The sequence below is a fragment of the Oratosquilla oratoria genome, chromosome 38 (assembly GCF_046742065.1).
Source record: "Oratosquilla oratoria isolate Oo_2021 chromosome 38, ASM4674206v1, whole genome shotgun sequence".
NCBI lineage: Eukaryota > Metazoa > Arthropoda > Malacostraca > Stomatopoda > Squillidae > Oratosquilla > Oratosquilla oratoria.
This window is the reverse complement of record NC_134814.1, coordinates 39,277,666-39,294,303: the sequence shown is the minus strand read 5'-3', so window position 1 is coordinate 39,294,303 and position 16,638 is coordinate 39,277,666.

The window sequence follows — 16,638 nt, the reverse complement described above, 5'->3', positions numbered from 1 at the left end:
CTTTCCTTATGTTGCAGGGATTTAGGAATGTTCATAAACTCTTTATTGTTTCTTGTGATATTGTAGTTATACATGTAAAAACAATTTGATCCTTGAGTTGAGTACAATTAGTCTGTAGCTGGTCTGCAGATACTATTAAATATCACTGGGAAGAGGTTACAGGACATATAAGCTTTATGTTAAAATTGCTTATCCTTTTGTCAACCCATTCATTGTATATCGAGTTTCTTTTACCTGAAGAGAATTTTGTGGAAGAACAAATATAATGTTGGGAATAGCAATGAAAGGGTTAATATAATTTTCAGATTTACTTTTTACATATACTTTGCAAAATTTGGTTTGACAGTTACAGATACATACTTATGCCTGATTTGGCACATTAATGGAAAAGATTAGTATGGGATCTTGTGGCCTAGATATTTGAGATGGCTTGGTGCACAAGACTTTTTGGTGAACTTACATTCCATCATATTTGTAGGTGAACTGCAACCACTTCATTGTGAAAGTTCCCTCATAACTGACTAAAATCCTAGCACTTAAAAATAAACAAAATCAGACTGAAGGGTGTAACTGATGTAATTTAATTTAACATTTCAGTCTGAGAGCTTCCTTTCTCTTGAGTGAAATTGTCTTGTGTTAGCCATAGAATCTGTTAATATTTTCATATATCTAAATATATTATTCTGATTTTATTGTGGCAATAGTAGTAATTGCTGTCTCAAGTTCTACTGGAAATGTGCAGGCCACAGTAGTCAGCAGCTGAAGGAAGAGGAAGGGATTGTTGTCAATTGTCTATTTTCCTTGTGTGAAAAATGGAAGACAATTGAAATTCATGTGATATGTTGGGCCTGATCTGAAGGCCAAATGCCAGCTGCTTGTGGTTGATGCTCCAGGGTAAGGGTGTTGCTAAGATTTGTAGATGAGCAGGAGAGAGGTAATTCTTTCCACCGATAATCATGTAGGACCACTGCATGCAGGTACTCATTGTTGGTCCTTCTGATTTTATGTGTGTATGAAATGTATTGCTTTTCATTTTGAATTTCTAAGATTAAAGACAAATGTGTTGGATGATTGCTTTTGAAGTGGAAATAAGAAGGGTTCTATATTTTGAAGTTTGGTCCTATAAACAAGCAGAAAAAAACTCAGTGAGGCCATGAACAAATGTAACAACAACAACTAGGGACCCATAACAGAGGATGACCAAGTACCTTTCTTGTGAAAGTCAAGTGAAAGGGATATGCATACATGCACGCATACACACAGTCTTTCCTTTGTACCGTCCAGGAACTGTTATTTATCAAGTGGAGCAACAGTGATCATCCTACCAGACAGGAATAGCAGTTGACCTGCTATTCATTTACAATGTTCACCCACAACACCATTTTGCTTCATTTGATACCAGCATGCCAGCTCCAGGTATACATTAAACATTAGAGCTGGACGTGTTACTGCCGGACAGGTAGTGCGTTAGTGACGTAGTAATGCTAGTGTCCAGCTCTGGTTATTTTATGTTTAAGATTAGGGAATATTAATGTTATAGTTTAGGTATTATTTTATTGAGAATATTCGTAAGAAGTAAATATTTCTCCATTTCATTTCTTTTTTTTCCCCATCAAAATCAGTCTAAAAGGAAATCAAAATGGTAATGCACCCCAGATTATTCAGTAACGCATTGATGGTAATGCACTACCTGTCTAGCGGTAATGCGCCCAGCTCTGTTGAACATTACCTGCTGGTCTTCTTTGATACAGGATTGTTATTACTGCTTTCTTGTTTCTGTGTGGAAGTGCGTGACTGCCACCAAGGCAGGTAGTTTATGCATAGCAATAGCCTTCCATGGGAAAAAGAATAGCAGTAATTTGTCAGCCTTTTTTTTATTGAATGTGGATTTACTGCAAATTCTGTATATTTGTTGTTAAATTACACATGTCAGGAAACCTTTGCATGTGTACCATCATTATATGGATACATATTTCTTGTATATTTATGTGCACAAATACATGGATACATATATGTATATACATATTCAGTCATGGCTATTTCAAGTAATGTTGGTTGAATCTTAGCCAGAAAATATCAAAATATATAAACCCTTAGAGTGGGAGGCTTCCCTCAGCTAAATAACCTTTTTTAGGAACTGCATAAACTTTATGGAGTTGATATTTTAAGGATTTTAGTGACATTTGTAAGGAGCAGAGTTATGCAGCATTCTTATATAATTGGAGACTAATCTCCACTCAATGAAGAACGCTGATCAGTTTTAGCTCCCTCATATGGCCTCTCTCGATCCATTTCAACTGTATTTTCTCCTGTTTTCACATGAGCAGAGATGATAATTGGCAGTCGCACCCTTTTCTTACTATTGTAAGCTGATGACATAGAAATATCCCCACACTAACACAATACAGACACCAGTCCAACATTACCTCCCAGAGAGATCAGTGGGAAGCACCAAGGACAATTGCCAGCAGCTGTGGGTTTCCAGTCAATGGAACTCAAAGCAACAATTTAATATAGCTGTATTACCACCCTGACCAATACAAGAAAGCAATACAGATACTGAGCAGATGGTTGCATACCTTAACACTCAAGAGGGAATATATTTGTCTTTTTAAGTGTTGATGCCATGGTACTTAGCACTATAGACCAGCCCAACAATATGCATCCTCACTTTCTCCCCATCCAATTTAGCTGATGTAGTAATTGACTACAAAAGATTACAGTAGGTGTCACTGAAACTTTTTTTTCAACATTGCTATCAGTCAATTTTGTCAAAGCTTTCTTTGCCACTAATAATAAATTTAGTGTGTGCAAAAACAATACAAGAATTTAAGAGCAAATTAGATGTGGCAAGATACAGAGACGGGACACCACGTGTGTAGCTCCCGTGCCTGTAAGATACAACTAGGTAAATAGGTAAATACATACACCTTATTATCATGAACTCGAACAGTTCTTGATGATGGTGCAATATTGTCCATAAAGATAGTGGCGCAGGTAAATTGTGGTAGAAAAAAGTACAATATATTACTTGGTGGTAGTACAAGCCCAGCATCAGTGCTTCTATCCTTGGAGACAATATTATGCTTGAGGTAAACGCATAGATGTGGTAAGGGGAAAATTTAAGGAAGGTAGGAGAAAGGAGGGATATTAGAAATAAAATTAATCAGTATTCTTTATTTGAGTAGTGGTCTAATCAGAAAAATATGCTGCATAACTCTATTCCTTAGGGATATTACTGAAATCCCTAACATACTGACTGCATAAAAAATTTGTGGTCAGTGGTGTCCCCATTACATAAAGTGGCTATCTTGTTCCCATGAATTTATGAGAAAGGGGAAACAATTCGGGCTTTATTTCCCAAAATAAGCATTCTTCATTTTCCTATCTCAAATAAGAACAGGTTGGTCACCCTTATCATTAAAAGAATGGTACTCATGTTTAGGAGATTGGGTGAAAGGAATTAAGACCACTCTCTAGAGAAAAAAAAAGTGGTGGAAAGAGTAATGTGGAATGGAGTAGCAGAGTGAAGTAAACAATGTTGTAAAGAAATTTGACAAATTGAAAAAGATGAGATAATGGGAATTGAAGTAAAGTGGCAAAAAAAAGTTGGGAGCACAAGGGGAAATAGGCAAGAAAGTAGATGCTAGGCAAATAGGCAAGAAAGTAGATGCTAGGCAATAACCAAGTATATATGACAGTTGTTGCAGCAAGTTTCATTTACTAAAAACTTGCCTTTCCATAGCTTTTTGTGGGACAAAACTGTAGTGTCAGAGTTCTACTAGTGTGTTACTGGCTAGTTGGAGGGAGAGGAAAAAGGGACCAGTCACAAGGTGTCAGTTCTCCTTATGTGAAAAAGTGGAGGGAAAGTAATCAGAGTTGAGAAGAGATGTTGAACCCAGTCTAGAAGCTGCACTTCCAGATAGAGATGAGGTTGATGGGTTTTGAAGATGAACTCTGTGTGTGTTCAGGGGTGTGAGATGAAGTGTGTATTCACCTTGGTCTTTGGATCACTTGCTGGACTCGTGATTGACAGCTATTTCCCTCCTGGAAGAGAGCTCATATGACTGATCTATGGGTAATGCTGTGACCTTACACGCACACATACCCCTAACTCCCCACCCACGAGAGTTGGAGTAACGACTCGAAGCGCAGCAATACTGAAATTATTTCAGCCCTGGGCAGGATTCGAACCTGGACTGCCGTAGTAACAGTCGGGGACTCTATCAACTGTGCCACCGAGTGGTGTCTGTTCATGCATGTGCTAGCACCTATAGTGTTTCTTATCTGTGTGAATGATACGATGGAAGGTACAATTTATGCAGTACTACCTCTCATTAACGGACTAAAAGGGAGGTAACGGTGTCCGTTGATGTGAATAATCCATTGATTTGGAGTGGTTTTTTGGTGGCATAGTGATTGCACGCACTAAACAACAGCACCAAAAACACTGAAAACACAGTGAAAACACCGTAAACACAGCTAATTAATGTCCGATAATGAGAAGTCAATCTGTGCTAACATGTTTGCAGATGATGCAAAAATCACGAGAAGAATGAGAAACAAGGAGGACTGTAGGATGTTGCAAAAAATAATCTACACTATCTTTGCATGAAGCCAAAAATGGAAAATGAATTTCAATATAAAAAAATGCAAAGTATAATGGTCAATAGCTGTAAAAGACCATCTTTGAACTATTTCTTGGGAATATTGATTAAACTATTTCTTGGGAATATTGATTAAACTATTCCTTGGGAATATTGATAAAACTATTTCTTGGGAATATTGATAAAAGATAATCTGTGACCTGGTAGACATGTCACTAAGATTGTAGGAGAGATATGGACTGCTGTAGATACAGCTCAAGCTGGAACAATACATGTATTCAAATCTAATTATGATAAATAAGGCTTGGGATAATTGAAACAAATTGAAGAAGACCTCATGTCTGAAGGATATTGAGAAAGTTTTCAGTAAAGATCTTTGAAATCTTGAAATAGCATAGGAGATTATAGCCCAGGTTATGTAGGATATTTGGGAAAGGAACCAATGACAGGTTACAAGTGGTGATCCTGCAAGATAGATGGCAGAGAGAATTGTCTCCCCGTTGCCCATTTTCAGAACTCTTCATCCCCACACCTTCAGCTAGAGGTGCAGCTCCAAGGGGTTGGGACTTTGTCCCTTGACTAGGCCCAAGATATATCCACCTTCAACTGTACATCCTTCACCTTCTTACATAAGGAGATCTTACAACCAGCAACACTGAATGGGTCCCAGTGAACAGATTTATATTTATCAATCACAATTCACTTTAATTCTAAGTCATCAACACCAAGAACCTCGAGGAGGCATATATGCCGAAACTGAAACATGGTACACATAAGGACTCAAATATCTTCATGGCGCAATCAGTTGAGTCACTATCACTTGTCACATGCTAGCGCAGGTTCAAGTTCTTAGCTGTACCACATTTCAATTTTGCATATATATATATATAAATATACACACACACATATTGTTGGAGAATGAGATAAGATGGACAGAAGATCTGTATATTTCGACCACTATCTGTGGTCCACTTCAGCAGAATGATACATAGTGTGGAGTGTGAGAATAAATATAGCTAAGAGGGGTACATTTGGAGGACAGGGAAAAGGGGGGACTCAGGTTATATGTACTTGTTGAGGTTGGGGCAAAGGTTGACTGATGGTGAGGTCAAGTCTGGCTGCTTTTGAGATAGATTTCTTTGTAGCCATCCAAGTTAAGCAGTTTGGGGACCACTGACCTTTGGTATATATGTATATATATATATACACATATATATAGAATAGATTATATTTTGCAACACATTCATATAATGAATTTTCTGAATCAGTGTCGGAGAAATAAAAGGCTGTAAAATGGTGATCTTTACAGTATATTACAACTACAGTCTGGTCCTTCTCTGACCATGGCCATAATATATGGATCACCATTCTACAGTATTTTTCTCAGACAGTAGGATTTATAGCTCATATATATGCATGTGTGTATAAACATTTATATACATGTATTATGTAAATTGGTGCATATGTATACAAGATTTGTATGCATGCTCTAGCTTTTTGGTTACCTTCTAAGTTTGGTTAGAACGATCTTCTTTGTTCATTGTCTGATTATGAAGTTTAAGTCCATTTTATTTTCAGTTCATACTGTTCATATATTCTTAAATTTTCTTCATGAGATTTAGGGTTTAATGAATAGTTCAGAGTTGACCTATATTCCTCTGTGTAACCATTTGCTTAGCACAAATGGATTTGTATATTGTCTCTTAAATTACATATATATCTTATAATTGTTGTCTTTTGAATTATATATTACCACTGATGTTGCTTCAGCTGTTATCTGTTGAATTATATATCTCTTATAAATGTTGGTTTAAGTCTTGTTGTTTATTGATGTGTAAGCTATATAACTTGTTATTTTACATATGTGGTCAGTGACCACTACTTCTCTATTTTTGTGCATTAGCACAGCTACCACATGAAGGATCACATGAGAATTTTCTCACTGACCAAAATAATGTATTGAAGTATTCTAATTCTGTAATAGGTATACTTTCCATCATTCCTCACAGAAAAGATTATACTTCTCTCACTGACATGTATGTATGTATATATATATATATATATATATATATATATATATATATATATGTTATATTTCGGTGTTCAATTCATAGGATGGTACTCACCTTTTATATTTAGTAACAGTGAAGACTTGAAAGCGGAAGTTTTAGTAGTTGCTTATATGATATATATATATATATATATATATATATATATATATATATATATAATTATATATATATATATATATATATATATATATATATATATATATATATATTTATAATTATATTTATATTTAAATAGACAAAAATGTTCAGTATCCTTTTTTTTTATATATACACCATAGCCACCATAAGTTTGGATGCGATAATGCTGATGTCAATACGTATGCCTGAAATTGGAAGTTTCTTCCCCTCAATATCCCGAGTGAGATATTTTTTCATATACCTGCTAGTGAGACCAAAGTTGACTGCCACCAGGGTATGCAGTGTTTCCCAGCTCAGTGTTGTTTGAGATTTGACAGGGGAGGATTACTTTTCTGGAGCTCTGTGCTCTCCTTTCGCTTTTACGTAAATTCTCACTGGTTTGGCGTCTGTGTTGCTGGCTTTGGGTAGTGGACGTGAAATTGAAAGTGAAAAGATTACTGCTATAGTGGTCCTGTTTAAGGCAGGGCATTCTGTGAAGGAAATCTGAAAATACAGGAGTTACAGTGCGCTCAGTGCAATGCTGGTTATGTTTCAAGGATGGTGGGAGAAGCAGCGTTGCACTGGGCGAAGAGACACACCACCTATTACCCTTCCCATATAATACAGTTAGGTAAATACAATTAGGTAAATACACACACATATATATATACATATATATATATATATATGTATATATATACACACACACGTATACATATACATCGGTTAGCAGCCCTGTCCCAGCTCCTTTTTAGGCATATACTTAGATTTCCTATTCCTTGTCTTCGTACTTCAATAAAGTTCCAAGGAATGAAATATTGTACATTCAATTAGGGTTTAATTTGCCAAAACTGTCAGCAGTTGCCACATTAAACAGCCAGTAAAGGTCAGCTCACTAACTGTAGTATGATGCAGGTGTGGAAATCATTGCTATATACATGTCACCAGCCTAAATCACATTAAGTTAATAAACTTGTATTTGAAATAAATAGCCTTTAATCTTAGCTTATGTTGAATTAAAACATGTAAGTAAAACTCATGTAATATGATTTAACTGTACTGTAGTTGAATTTGTGCATTTCCTCCAGCCATTCACCCCTTAAACTTGCTTCCAATTCTCTATTCCCCATGTGCATCTCCTCACCTTGCTTTTGCCAACATTTACTTTCAGCTTCCTCTCACATACTTGCAAACTCCAGATTACTCACTCTTTCCATTCCATGCTCATATAAAAGCTTTTGACTGCTGTCAACAGACCATCCCCTATCTGTAAAACCTATAACACCTGTCAACCCTGTCATGTGGCTTCTCTAAATCCATAAAACCCCAAAAGACTTCCTTATCCTTTACTAAAATCACACTTATCCATTTTACAATAAGAATTTGACCTACACACCCCTCTCCTTTCCTAAATCCACTTTGTTCTTCCCCAGTGGAAGTGCTTACTTAGATTGGTTCTGACCTACCCAGAAAACCTGTTATGTTGTTGTATAGGAATGGAACTCCATTGTAACTCAAGGACCCCTGTACTCAGTTTTCTTTAGGCAACATGTATTCATTATTTCTTATAACATTTTACTCCTCAATTGCATAGGGCACCCCACCCTGACTTAGGGAGATAGATGCTGACGTTTTTATTTGTCATGCAAAACATATATAATTATGATTCTTATGTTTGAATGAACATTAAACACTACAAGAAGGATATGAGATAAATATATTGTAATTACTGGTAATCTATAATGGCTTAGTTTATACTATATTTCTTAGGAAGGACTTTATATAATTAATTATTTTAGCTGGTAGTAGCAGTGAGATTTGTAATCTCTTGGCACAAAGTAGCAGAGATGTAAGGAAAATAGTGCTTTATATGCAAGACAAGTAAACAAGTATGCTTATTTCATTGACATAAGTGATAGTACTTGTGATATATAAATCCAAAGCAATAGCAGTAGTTTGTGAAATTACATAGGCACAGCTACATAATGGAGATACTTCTGCCCCAACTTAAAGGAATGTTATATTCTGTAAAGCTGCTGTGATTTCTGAATATTTTACCAGAAAATTAAATGTTGCATCTATATGCACATCTTTGTTGCATAATTAGAAATTGTGTATGCACATCTTTGTTGCATAATTAGAAATTGTGTATGCACATCTTTGTTGCATAATTAGAAATTGCTCGTCTCACAATGGTTACGATGCAGACAACTTCAGTCATGAACTCTGAGCTAATGTTCACCAATGTCAGAATCAGGATTTTTTTCTTTTTGTCTAAGGCCTATTTTGCATATTATTGTATATGCAAAAGTTGAACTTCTAGAAGGTACAAGTGATATATTGTAGACTTGTATTGCACCAATTCTGCTTGTGTTTATTCCGAGATGAGAGATGAACATGGATACCAATGAATCTGGAACAGCCCCTGCCTTGCCTTGCCCTACCCTATCTTGGTATGAGAGTAAATTGTAGCTCTTCAATGGAAATGTATAGTGTCCACGAGCTAGCCAGTCAACAATGGTGAAGAGGCTTTAAGTGTTGTGATCCAAATGTTTTTCTGCCAGGAATAATGCAGTTTTCACATACAGGTTACATGGTAGGATAGGTGATAGATAAGGAAGGAAGTACAACTATATAAAAGCATTAGATGAGAAGGGAAAGAGCTGAAACAATACTGGTTTTTGTGTTCTCACTTGCAGTTAATAGAAGACCTACTTGTGATTATGTGGATGCCTGAAAAACTGGTAACTGTACTGTACATCTATCTGGTATGTAGATAGAATGTAGGATTATATTACCAGTTGATTTATAAAATGTTGATAAAGCAAGGTAATATGTTAATCTATGTTAAAAGCAGAAAGGATATTGAGTATGTTTTAAGAAATCAGAATTTAGAAGCATGATGTAACAGAAGTGTCCTCTAGTGAAGGAAATTCACAGATGTTAGAATTGTTTTCTCAGTATGAAGAAACTTCAATTTATGTAATTGCTCCCCTAAGCAGGCTACGTATATATCTTAGCCTTCAGGGTGCTTTGGCTATTGAAAAAAATCAGAAAGTATGAATTGAAAAAACAGCAATTTTTACGGTTAAGAAAAGTAATTTGAGCTAGGATTTGTGGGCAATTATCTTATAGCTGCTGACAGGTGAGCCAAAAACTGTGCCTTTTATAATGTGAACTGATGTACACAGTTGCATTTTATAGTAATATTTATTTTATTGTGGAGATTTAATTGGAATGGTGTGATATTAGTAGAGAGGCTAGTCTGAGGAGGGTAAAGGTAATGCACATCATCTGAGCACACCATCCCTACTTGCCTCCACCACTACCACTGCCACAATCACTACTACTACTGCCATTGTCGCTGCCATGGCTCTCTCTGCACCCCACCCCAGTCCCCATCCCCAACATCTCCACAACCACCACCACCACATCACTACCACACTGCTACAGCCATTGCTACTAGTGCCACTACCATGTTACTATTACTACTGTTACTACTGCTACTGTTTCTTCTTTATCCTCTTCTTGTTCTCCTTCTGTCTTCTTCCGTTTCTTCCCCTTACCACCATTATCACCACCACCACCACTACCACTGCTATTACCCTACCTCACACCCAGGATGGTGTCTCAGCTATACTCGTTCTGAAAGTAGTAGCTGAATACACAATGGTCATGATATGTGAACAGTATATGTATTATATTATTATTATTAAGAAATTAAAAAGTGTAATGAGAAATAGACATTTGGGAATGGATGCCAAGATGAGATTGTATGAAGGGGTGATTGTGCCAACAGCACTGTATGGGGCAGAAACATGGAACGTAAGAGAGGAGGAGTTTAAATGTGTTTGAGATGAAATGTCTGAGAAGTATGGTAGGGTTTACTAGTTTGGATAGAATGAAAAACAAGGAGGTGAGGAGGAGAATGGATATGGAAAAGGAGTTGGGAGATAAGGTTGATGAAAGAGTATTGTAATGGTTTGGACACCTGGAAAGAATGAGTGAAGAAAAATTAGTAGAAGTGGGGAAGTGTGCTATGCTTTTAATCCAGGGCAATGGGTGGGATGTAGGGATGTCCTATAATTCATGAGGAGCCAAGATGAGAGGAAGGGGAGGGTGGTGGATGGGAATAGAATAGGTGGGGATGAAGTGGGTGGGAGTGGAATTATGCCTTTTGATTTTGGCTACCTCCCTGGTAAAGGGGAAAGAGCCCTTGGCATATGTATGTATATATTATTATTATAATATAATAATATATATGCATATTGGGAGATTAGATAGTGTAATGAGAAATAGACATTTGGGAATGAATGCTAAGAGGAGATTGTATGAAGGGGTGATTGTGCCGACAGCACTATATGGGGCAAAAACATGGAACATAAGAAAGGAGGAGAGGAGGAGTTTAAATGTGAGATGAAATGTCTGAGAAGTATGGTAGGGTTTACTAGTTTAGATAGAGTGAGAAACAAGGAGGTGAGGAGGAGAGTGAGGGTGGAAAAGGAGTTGGGAGTTAAGATTGATGAAAGAGTATTGGGATGGTTTGGACACCTGGAAAGAATGAGGGAAGAAAGATTACTAAAAGAAGTGTGGAAGGCAGAGGTGGATGGAGTGAACAGGAGGGGGCAATCAAGGATGAGATGGATGGATGGGGTAAGAGGGGGATGTCTCTTGACAAAAGAAGGGAAAAGATAAAAGATAGGGGTGGAGAATGGTTATATATGGATGATGCTCTGATACATGGAAGGGAGTGAATGGGGGATGGGGGGGTGTATGGAGGGGTTATGTGTAAATGATATCTTGTTGCAGCCCTAGGGGATTTTTCCAAATCTTCTCTTTTTATGCATCAGGGGACAGAGAAGGGGGAGGTTGCCAATTAAGTGAAGCTGCCTTGCTATGGATATGCTGTGTCTTGCTGCATTGCTTCTGACCCAGGGCAATGGGCAAGATGCGGGGATGACCTGTTATCCAGGAGGAGCCAAGAAAAGAGGGAGGGACGGTGGGTGGGTTGGTGGATGGGAGTGGAGTGGGTGGGGATAAAATGGGTGGGAGTAGAAATGCCTTTTGACTTAAGCGAAACCCCTTGTAAGGAGGAAAAATCTTTTGGTATATATATATATATATATATATATATATAGATTGTTATTTATATTATTATGTATTTCATATTTATATTTTTATTATTGTTTATTCATTTATTTTTTCTATAAGAAAAAATAATAATAATGAGAGTGAAAGGTTCTTTGTTGGCAATCCTTACCAGTAAGGCAGGGTGCAGTTATATTAAATGAACCAGGCAAAGTAATGGTGTAGATAAGTTGGGGCATAGGTTCTCTTTTAGGTTTAACTGTAGCAGATAGGTGATATATGGTTGCCTCTGCATACTGTAGGATATCTTTAGGAGAACATGATAGATGAAGGCTATGTGAAGTGATACAGATTGAAATAGAGACAACCAACATCTTTTGACTTTCAAAGTAATATATATTCCATCGCAAGCATAGAAGACTTGTTTGAGGAAAAACATTATGTGCACAGCCTTTACTCGGAAGAATGAATTTCTTAGAGTAATGACTGATAGTTTTGATTGCTTGAACATTAGCCAGATGATTTGTAAATTGTAATAGCACATGTAAGCTAGGAATTCCCTGCACAGGTTGGCTAGCAATTGAAAGTCTGTAAAGCTCTGTTTATTTACATGAGGTACAGTACCCTCACAGCCTCTGGTACAAGACTGTCTACCTCCAGTATCAGGCAGGACCTACAACAATAAAGCTTAGCTGTCTTCAGTGTTGCAAACTAGGGAGAGTCAAGGAAAAGAAACGTCGAACAAGGTGTGGATGCCAACCCACCCACCCTGCTCTAAATCCACCTTTTCACAACTCCATTGTTCACTCCCATTCTTTGGGAACTTATCTTTAATGTCTTCCCCCCAAGTTTATGCAACAGTTGAATAAATTTCTCATCATTTTTATGTGGGAAGGTTATGATACAGTTACACAGCTTGCTTTTACTGCTGGCATCTTTATGAGGTCGGTGCATAAGAATATCATGTGGATGATTGAGGTGATTATACTATCAATCATGTAAACTTGCTTGTTAAAACCATATTTCATTGGTTAGTAGTGGCATTACATATTATAAGGGAAACGGAAGGATTGTTCATGAATACAGAGGAATGTGTTTAGAGTGGTTTGAAATTTATATTTTACATGGGGATGCGTGCACACACACACACACACAGAAGCACACAAACAATAGACTGGTCTTCCTTACAAGCACAATAGTAAAAATATGTGAAAAAGTTATCAAAAGTAGATGGATTAAACATCTGGAAGATGATAATATACTGAATCCAAAACAATTTGGCTTTAGACACAGAAGATCATGTCCTACTAACTTGATTTGCTTTTACTCAAGGCTAATAGAAATAATGCAAGAAAGGGATGGATGGGCTGATTGTGCTTTCCTAGATTTACAAAAAGCATTTGATAAAGTACCATACAAAAAGCTACGAAGAAAAATCGAAATAATAGGTGTACAAAGAAAGTTATTGAAATGTATGGAAGATTTCTTGAATGGGAGAAAAATGAGGGTGGTACTTAGAGACAAAAACTCAACCTGGGAAGAAATGATCGGTGGAGTCCCACAAGGTTCTGTATTGGCTCCAATAATGTTTGCCATATATACAAATGACATGGATGAAGGTATGGAATGTTATATGAACTTTGCAGATGATGCAAAACTACTTTAGAAAGTACAGAGGAAGCCTGAATCACTACAGCCTGGATAAAGTCTGGGAATGGAGTCAAAAGTAGGAAGTGAACTTCAACATCAAGAAATGTAGTATAATGGAATTTGGAAAAAGTAAAAATAGAATATCAGGGCAATATAAAATTGGTACAAAGGAAGTAAAAAAAAGTTAGCTCAGAAAGGGACCTAGGAGTAATTATCAGCAAAGACATGTCACCAGACAAGCATATCAACAAAATAGTTGGAGAAACCTTCAATTTACTAAGATCAATGAAAGTGGCCTTCGACTATTTGGATGAGGAAATGGTAAAGAATATATTGGTCACACTGATAAGACCAAGATTGAGTATGTTACAACACTGGACACCCAGTACAAAAAAGAATATAAAGAAATTAGAAAGAATCCAAAGAGCAATGACAAAGATGGCACCAATGCGCTCTAAATTTATATATGAACAAAGATTGTCCAAACTGGAACTACCAACCCTGGAACAAAGAAGAGAAAGAGGAGATCTACTGGCCATTTACAAAATTATGAAAGGAATGGAAGTCATTGACAGAGAAGATATATTAAAGTGGGATAAAAGAAAAAAAAGAGGACATGAAAAGAAACTCAAAAAGGATAGTTATAGAAGAGATCTGAAAAACAATAGTTTCCCACACAGAATGGTAGATATCTGGAACAAACTGGATGAGGCAACAATGTGTGCCAAAAATTTACAAGAATTTAAGAACAAACTATATGCTGAAAGATAAAAAGACGGGTCACTACAAACATAGCTCTCTTCCCATATGATACATACACACACAAAGCTACTAAAGAAAGTATGGAAATAGATTGTGAATTGCTACAGAGATCTGTTGGCCATTTACAGAACCATGAAAGGCATGGAAATCCTTGACAGAGAAGACTTACTAAATTGGGATAGAAGGAAAATGAGGGGATATGAAAAGAAACTTAAAAAGGACAGTTATAGAAGATATCTGAAACAAAAAAAGAAAAAACGGCTTTCCACATACAGTGATGGACATCTGGAACAAATTAAATGAAACAATAGTGTGTGCAAACACCATACATGAATTTAAGAACAAACTAGATGTTGTGAGATACAAAGACAGGTCACCACGAGCATAGCTCCCCTTCCTGTATAATACAACTAGGTAAATACACACACAGATAATAATTGGCATCGGAGGAAGATTATTGGAGTGAATGGAAGACTTCCTGACTGGAAGAAAAATGAGGGTAGTAATTAGAGATAAATACTCGAAATGAGAAGAAATGATAAGTAGTGTCTCGCAAGATTTGGTGCTGGCTCCAATCATGTTTGCCATATATATAAACGATATGGATGAAGGAGTAGAGTGTTAAATGAATATCTTCACAGATGACACAAAAATACTAAAAGTAAGAACAAAGGAAGATTGTGAATCATTACAGTCAGACCTGGACAAAATCTGGAAATGGACTAAAAAGTGGGAAGTGAACTTCAATATCAAGAAATGTAGTATAATGGAGTCTGGAAAAAGTAAAAACAGAATATAATTTTTTTTATAAAATTGGTGAAGAAGAAGTCAAAAAAGTGAACTCAGAAAGAGACCTTGGAGTAATAATCAGCAAAGACATGACATCAGACAAACATATCAACAAAATAGTCAGAGAAACCTTCAACCAATTAAGGTCAATGAAAGTGGCATTTGACTATTTGGATGAAGAATTGATTAAAAAAATATTAGTTACATCAATAAGACCAAAACTGGAATATGCAGCAACACTGGACACCCAGTACTAAAAAGAATATAAAGAAATTAGAAAGAATACAGAGAGCAACGACAAAGTTGGCACCAGTTCTTTCCAAATTAACATACGAACAAAGATTATCCAAATTGGAATTACCAACACTGGAGCAGAGAAGAGAAAGAGGAGATTTACTGACTATAGAATCATGAAAGGAATTGAAATCCTTGATAGGAATGATTTACTAAAATGGGACAATGGAAAAACAAGAGGACACAAGAAGAAACTCAAAAAGGATAACTATAGAAGAGATATGAAAAGAAAAATGGCTTCCCACACATAGTGCTGGATATCTGGAATAATTTAGATAAAGAAACAGTGTGTGTAAACACTAATCAAGATTTTAAGAAAAAACTCGATGCTGAAAGATACAAAGATGGGACAGGTCACCACAAGCATAGCTCCCTTCCTGATAATACAACTAGGTAAATACACACACTAAGAAATATTGTTCTATAGCTGGGTAATGTAGTGGGATGATATAATGGTTGTGATAAATGGCATAATGGAGTGTGAGTAAAGGCAAGGATGGAAGGCAAAGTCCACCTGAAAATTAGAAATAAAGGGCTGAATAGTAAAGCCCTCATGGTGGCATGAGGTCCCACACTGGCCCCCATCCCCACTCCTCCAAGATAGCTTGGAATGAATCTGAATATCAAGAAATGTCAGACATGACTTCCTAAGAAACTATTATACAAAGTAACAGTGTGTCACTTGACAGGCCTATCACTAAGATTGTGGGAGAAACATGGGTTACTGCAGAGCATTAATATGGTGTTTCACTATATGGATGAAAAAATGAAAAAACTTGTAGAAACCCTAATCCGTCCAAGGCTGAAAGATGGTTCAGTGGACCCCCACACAGAGTTAACCCTTTAAACTTTGATGACAAGATGTCTTGTCATTTGGTCAAATATAAAAAAAAAAATCATAAAACACCAAAATGTTTGATCAAACACCAGAAAAATATTACGTCAATCCTCGCGCGGTCAAGCCACATCAGATGATATTCGGATGTACGGGCCGGCACGAGGCCTACCATATACGGTTTTTCATATCTACACCACAAGCAGCTGACATGAGTTGAATGGGTTAAGAATGTAATCAAGATCAAGATGATATAGAGGGCAGCAACTAAACTGTTTTCCAGCCTGGTTGGTAAGCCATATGAGGAGAGACTGAAAGCATTGGATCTGTCAACGTTGAAAGATCAAAGAGAAAGAGATGATTTGATTACAATCTTCAAGTTGCTAAAGGGGGGTAGATTACATTGAGAGAATAGATCACATGA